Consider the following 6,480-nt stretch of genomic DNA (forward strand, 5'->3'; position numbering starts at 1 on the left):
TAGCTTAGAGACTAGTCTAATACATAAGAGAGAGATAAGTAATGCTCTGAATGCCTGGAGCTCACTCTAAGTCTCTGAACTGGGGCTTCTCCACACGATGTACACATCAACGGCGATAACCTATACTTTGATCTGTAGGTTGCAGAAGCATAGTATGAGTACAAAAGGAATAGTACTCAGTAGGGTACTGCCAACTGAGCTCCAAAGATAAAGCAGATATACATAGCATATAAACGAATAGAAACTATACCCAAGAGTCTAGAAATCATATGACAAGTCAAAGAGATAATAAGGAACAACTATCATGTTCATTTTCAAAATTTTAACATAATAAAACTAAGGAAGTATCCAGGTGAACTATCCTATTCTAGCTACATTCAACATATCTGAATGCTATACCGTATATCCCAGGTCAATATACAAATAAAGAATGAAAGAAAAATATATATAGTAATTTGCAAGGCAAAGAAATGAGTAGACAACATGAACAATGAAGGAAGTGATATACGGTAAAATCATAGCTTCATATAGCTAGATATGTATATAGGTATATATACATATAAACACAAGGTCATCTCAAAGATAACCTATACCATCATATTCTCATTTTGAGACCTCATTATAATAGAATTGGGATTTAAATATTATCATACTCGTGGTTTCTAATCCACATGGCTGGACATAAATTAATCGTGAAAAATAATGCAATCATAAAATAGGAGAGGCTCAAATCCTGATACCAAATCAAAGACCAATCTGTCATAAGCTATTCATAATAATTGTAGACACCTAATTTTGTCCCTCCGAAGTCCAATTTTATTCATTTTTTACCTTACTTTATCGTACACCCTCACCCATGGAATTATACCCCCAAAAAATACAAAAATTAACAACCCTTAACAAACCCAATCCCTCATTATTCTCTTGGTAACAAATTTTATCTCAACTAACTCACACCTCACTACCCTACCCCACCCTCCTACCCACATGACCCCCTTCCTATTTATTCTCTAAAAAAGTAAAAAAAAAACAGGGATATACACTAGACACGCACAATTCACTGGACCCTTACCTTCACTGAATACACACATGGAAGAGACAGAAAAGAAAAGAAATAGGGAGATCAAAGAGACAGCGAGAAATAGAAGTTGATCAGAGTTTTGGAGAGAGATTGAGCAAATAGAAAGAGGAGAAGAGAGAGAGAGTAATGAAAGTATTAAGGGATTTTGAGTGATTTGGTGAAGAAACAGCAAAATTAGCACAATTCCACCGCAATTAGCATTAAAATCTGATCAAAAAATGCTAGGGGTCATCGAGAAACGTCATTATCGATCATTTTCTCCTCTACTTCATCTCCATTGATCTCATCGAAGTTCGTCAAAGCGAAAGTTGTGAGCTCAATCTGTTTCACTTCCCTTGTTCTCATACCAAAACTCAACCCTGTCACTAAAAACTCACTGTTCTGAACAGTTGCAAATAGAAAAACTGCCATCGACATCAATCTTGGTCATCCATTCAGTATCGGGTTTCTTTGCCAAATTATTTGGCTCTAGGCTTGTTTTTGCACTTGGGTTTTGCCATTATTTTGGTCTTCAAGGTTTGTTTGTGATTTGGGTTTTGGAAAGAAAGCAAATAAAAGGGTAAAACCGAAGCTTGGTTGGTTCGTTGTTGAGGTTCAACTCGAGAATTTTGGACAGGGATCCTACCGAATTTAATTCAAATAATACATCGATCTTGAAAGCGGCATTAAGGTCCAATTCTACTCTTTTCCTCTTTTTATTTCATTGTTTATTATGTTTGATATGTTAGATTGAATATTGCGTGTTGTTTTGTCCTTGTTGGTGATGAATGCATGTTGGTTTTGAATCGTGGTTGGTTTTCTTGATTATGGTTTGGTGAAATGGTATCTCGTTTAAGAATTGAAATTGTTTGTTTGGGGCGGAATTAAGAAATTGGTAAAAAGGGTGAATTTGGATTGATTAAGATTTTGGTTTAATTTGGTTTAAGTATGAATATTGTTTGAACACGATAGTAGCATGATTAGGCCATTAAATCGATAGGCAAGTTCTAGGTTTTGGGGTAGGCAACTGATAGGATTCTAATCATCAAATGTGTAAATGTTTGTGTTGAGTGATTTTTCCCATTTTTATCACATTAAAATGTACTCATTTGGCTGGGGAATGCCTTGAGGGACCTGTATTGATTTATTCAAGAAATGCCCAGATGTATCATGTATGAAAATAAGGTTCGTGATAAAGGCCTGAGGCGTCAGGTAAAGCAATGGAGCTTAGAATAGGAATTATATTTTTGTATTTTTCTATTTTTGGACTGTATAATTCGGACAACATTATTTTGGTTTTGAATTTTATTTGATTTAATTGTTTGCTTGTTCTTGTGTGTTTATATGGTTTATACATTTTATAGTGTCAAATTAGCCGATGTGCTCCTCCAAGTGACCGTGGTCGAATCATGGGATCGAGGGGTGCCTAATATCTTCCCCTCGGTCAATAGAATTCCTTAGCCGGAATCTCTGTTCGCGGATCAGTTTTAAAGAGTCAAATCATTTCAAAAAGGATTCTCCAAAGGTGACTTAGCACACCGGATTATGCCAAGTGATGAATCTGAACAAAAAATATAAATAATCCTTTTTCTAAACAAATTTCCGTCTTTTTTAAATTTTTTTTGAATAAAAATCTCCTAAATCTTTTTGGAATTTTTGAATTATGAATGCATGCTAAAGGAGACAAAGAGATCTATAACACAGGTGGAGTTGTATATTTGACAAGCCCAGAAGAAGTAGTGGCACACATGCTCAGTTAAAGTTAGTATTGTGAAAGTGTCACGAATGATCTCTATCTTTCATTTCCATATTGCATGATGTGTACTTGCATTTTTAAGTATTGATATGACGAAGGCATTTTATTCTGCTATCCAAACATCGTTTCATCCTTTGTTTACCCCATTTGAGCTTTAGTTCTATTTTCTTTCATACCCCTCTTGTGGAATCAAGATAAAATCAACAAAGCTCAAAAGAAAAGGTGTCGAACAAAACAGTAGAGTCAGAAAAGTTTAAAAAAAAATAATGTGTCCAAAAAGAAAGAAAAAGAAGAGTATCAAGAAAAATAAAGTCAGAAAAGTCCCAAAGAGAAAAATAGTCAACAAAAGAAAAAATTAGAATCAATCCAAAGAACAAGATTCCAGAACTACACATGACCTAATTCTCCTCTCTCGGGGGTAAGATACGTAGGCTGCCTTACTAAGGGCTCGGTCTAACCAAATAAACAATTTAGAGTCACCCAGTCAAAAGAAACTGGGGCATGATTTAATCCTCATTATTTGAGTCAATTCTAAAAGTTGTAAGTCCTACCCCACTTCAAGTGTCATTTGAGCCCCATGCCATCCTTCCTTTCTAACCCTATCCAAAAGCTAAGTTACAACTAAAGAAAGACCTTCAGATTAATCTTTGAGGATGTTAAGGCTAAGCATGCAAGGTATATGATGATGTATTTGGGAACTACTTGTCTTCCTCAGCATAAGAAATCAGGAGAGAAATAAAAATAGGAGAGTCTTATTGGTGAAAACCCTCACGGGCACTGTAAGATGATGGTAAGTTGAGAGAGATAAAAATAAGAGAGTCTTATTGGTGAAAACTCTCACAGGAACTGTAAGATGACTATGAGTTAAGGGAAATGAAGATAAGAGAGTCTCATTGGTGGAAAACCCTTACAGAACCATAAGGCAATGGTGAGCTGAGGAAAAGAAAATGAGAGAGGTCTATTGATGAAAACCCTTCAAGATGCCACTAGCCGAGTGGGATCTTAAATTCAATTGACCTAAGGAAGCAACTCAGTTTCAAGGCCATTAACTCAACAAAAATGGGTAGAAAGTTTGGATGAAAAGATCAAGCGGCTTAATCCAAAATTCATGGCATAATCATTAGTGTTGACTGTCTTTTTTAGATGAATTTTTCATTTCTTTGTTTCAAAAGGGGACATTCATTGTCTTTTCTTTCTTCTCTTTATTTTTATTTTATGTTTCTTGAGTCAGTTATCCAAACAAAATTTGTCATTCTTTTTTTGCGTTTCTTGTCTTTGAGTCAAGACCGTGTTAAAACAAGTGAGAAAAGATTGTAAAAATGGCTACCAGCTTCTTCAATTACACAAAGCAAGATAAAAGGGCCAGCACATGAAAAGACATGATTGTGAGCCGAAATAAGGCACACAAAAATATTGTCAACAGACAAGCCAGGGGACTCATAAAAATACCAAGGTTCAAAGGGTTTATTTGAGAAGCATGGCAAAGCAGAGATACTGTGTTTGTTTCAGTGTCACTCTTAATAATTTGAGCTTGGGTCAATGATGCAGTAAGTCAGTGACACATGCTAATGGTTGAAAGCAAGATTAAATGTGATAGGGGCAAGAGCGATTGCCGCGAAAGCTAAAGCCACAAACTAGCCACCATGTTTTTAAACTCACAAGTTTTCTTTGATGAAACAGAAAACATGTTGCCTTCAAAGGTTGTAATGCCTCACTTCCACAAATGCAGGAGACAATGTTGCTGCACAGATTTGGTAATCAAAACCATGGTAAAAACTCATCATCCAATATCTCTAGGAGACACACTTCCTTGTCCGTATGATTCAAGTTCCATTTATAAGGTGATGCACTTCCTAGATTGAACATTCACTCCTAGAAGTCACACTTCTAGGTAAGTCCTTCCACTTAACCCCTAGGATATGTACCTCCTTAGCTGAGTAATCTAAGTTTCATTTATTAGGTGATGCACTTCCTCAATTGAACCTTCACTTCTAGAAGTCGCACTTTCTAGTTGATTCCTTCCACTTAACCCCTGGGAGCTGCACCTCCTTTTCTGAGTAATCCAAGTTTCATTTATTAGGTTATGCACTTCCTAAATTGAACTTTTACTCCTAGAAGTTGCACTTTATGGTTGAGTCCTTCCACTTAACCCCCAGGAGATTCACCTCTTTATCTGAGTAATCCAGGTTTCATTTATTAGGTGATGCACTTCCTAAATTGAACCTTCACTCCTAGAAGTTGCATGTTCTAGTCGAGTCATTCCAGTTGAACCTTAGGAGACACACTTCCTTGTTTGGATAATTCAAGAGACATTTGTAAGGAGACACACTTACAAATTTATTAGGTGATGCACTTCCTAAATTGAACCTTCACTCCTAGAAGTTGCATATTCTAGTCGAGTCATTCCAGTTGAACCTTAGGAGACACACTTTCTTGTTTGGGCAATTCAAACAGCATTTGTGAGGAGATGCACTTCCTTATTTTGGTAATTCCAGAGGCATTGGTAAGGAGATGCACTTCCTTATTTTGGTAATTCAAGAGTCATTGGTAAGGAGACGCACTTCCTTATTTTGGTAATTCAAGAGGAATTGGTAAGGAAACGTACTTCCTTGTTTGGTTAATTCAATCAGCATTGATAAGGAAACACACTTCCTTTGTTTTGGTTATTCAAGAGGCATTGGTAAGGAGACGCACTTTCTTATTTTAGTAATTCAAGAGGCATTGGTAAAAAGACGCACTTTCTTGGTTTGGTAATTCAAGCGGCATTGGTAAGGAGACACACTTTCTTATTTTGGTAATTCAAGTGGTATTGGTAAGGAGACACACTTTCTTATTTTGGTAATTCAAGTAGCATTGGTAAGGAGACGCACTTCCTTGTTTTGGTAATTCAAGCGACATTGGTAAGGAGATGCACTTTCTTGTTTTGGTAATTCAAGAGACATTGGTAAGGATACACACTTTCTTAGTTTGGTAATTCAAGAAACATTGGTAAGGAGAAGCACTTTCCTGGTTTGGTAACTCAAGCGGCATTGGTAAGGAGACTCACTTCCTTGTTTATAATTCAAGCGACATTTGTAAGAAGATGCACTTTCTTGTTTTGGTAATTCAAGCAGTATTGGTAAGGAGATGCACTTCCTTATCTTAGAAATTCAAGCGGTATTTGAGTTCACCTGAAGAACAGGGCAAATAGTTGAAAAGTCAAGCAATAATGAGAAGAAGATGAAAGTTAAGCAACAAAGTGAAGAAGTTGAAAGTCAAGCAACAAGGTGAAGAAATTGAAAGTCAACAAATTGAAAAATAGCAAGTCAGGAGCCCCCTGGAGAACAGGGTGAAGAAATTGAAAGTCAGGCAACAAGTTGAAGAAATTGCAAGTCAGGAGCCCGCCTGAAGAATAGGGTGATGAAACTCAAGTCAAGAGTCCAAAAAAAGCCACATAGATAGGACTTTTGTAATTTTATTTATGTTTTAACTTGTAATTTTTGTTTTTGATGTAATGACAGAGCCGCAGACCGGAACTCAACAGAACCTCGCTCGACTCAACAATTTGGTATAGTCCCTCTTCTTTCAGTCCTTGGGGATACTTGTGACTTGATTCCCTCATAACTAGGGATGAGTATGATGTCCAAAGTCAAGAGTTGGTTTCCGTCCTTCCTTTTGTTTTATT

The sequence above is a fragment of the Capsicum annuum genome, chromosome 9, assembly GCF_002878395.1.
Source record: "Capsicum annuum cultivar UCD-10X-F1 chromosome 9, UCD10Xv1.1, whole genome shotgun sequence".
In the NCBI taxonomy this organism is placed as follows: Eukaryota; Viridiplantae; Streptophyta; class Magnoliopsida; order Solanales; family Solanaceae; genus Capsicum; species Capsicum annuum.